Here is a 734-nt window from a genome sequence, read left to right on the forward strand (position 1 = left end):
GTCTTACGGCTGAAGGCGATTTGGTTAAAGGCTAAGTTTCGAGTGGTGGATAGGACGGGGTAAGCCCCTCAATCCCTACCTGAAGGGAAGAAAAGTTTTCTATCTCCTTAAGGAGCCTAAGGAGGTCCGACTCTTCCCTGAACAGTTGGTCTTTGATGGGGAGCGGGAGATTCTTGAAAGAAACGTTGTCTATCAATGGATGAGACAATGGTTCACTTGGCTGTCCTGGTACCATACCATCAGTTCTAATCCAGACCCTTCCCTCGATCAATTCTTTGATGCTCCTATATGTGCTACTTCCTGGAAGCGCCAAGACTTTTAGAGTAATATCTATATTCTTGCTAAGGTCTACGATATGGGGGTGGCTTGGTCACTTCAGACTTGTCCTTCGTACGTCTTGGACGATAAGACAGTGGTCACCTTGGATCCTCGGTGGTCTGAGTGGGCACGACTTCATGATGGCACCAGTGGATTAACCAACACTGGTCTATCAGTGAAGCTGGCATAAGAATTTTGGAAGGTAAGAAGTGAAATCAGCTAATCGAGATAGTAATACACATAGATGCATCCCTGTCCTAGTTACGTCCGGCATAGGAATGGAAGGAGAAGGATTTGCTGCTAACTTACCAGATTTTCCCTCTTCTCAATCTAGGGAGAGTACAACTATCAGAATAAGTACCTCGGGTCACCGTTAATCCACGGCAGGATAAACAAGGAGACGTATAAGAGTCTTT

This window comes from Arachis hypogaea, unplaced genomic scaffold (genome assembly GCF_003086295.3).
Source record: "Arachis hypogaea cultivar Tifrunner unplaced genomic scaffold, arahy.Tifrunner.gnm2.J5K5 arahy.Tifrunner.gnm2.scaffold_22, whole genome shotgun sequence".
In the NCBI taxonomy this organism is placed as follows: domain Eukaryota; kingdom Viridiplantae; phylum Streptophyta; class Magnoliopsida; order Fabales; family Fabaceae; genus Arachis; species Arachis hypogaea.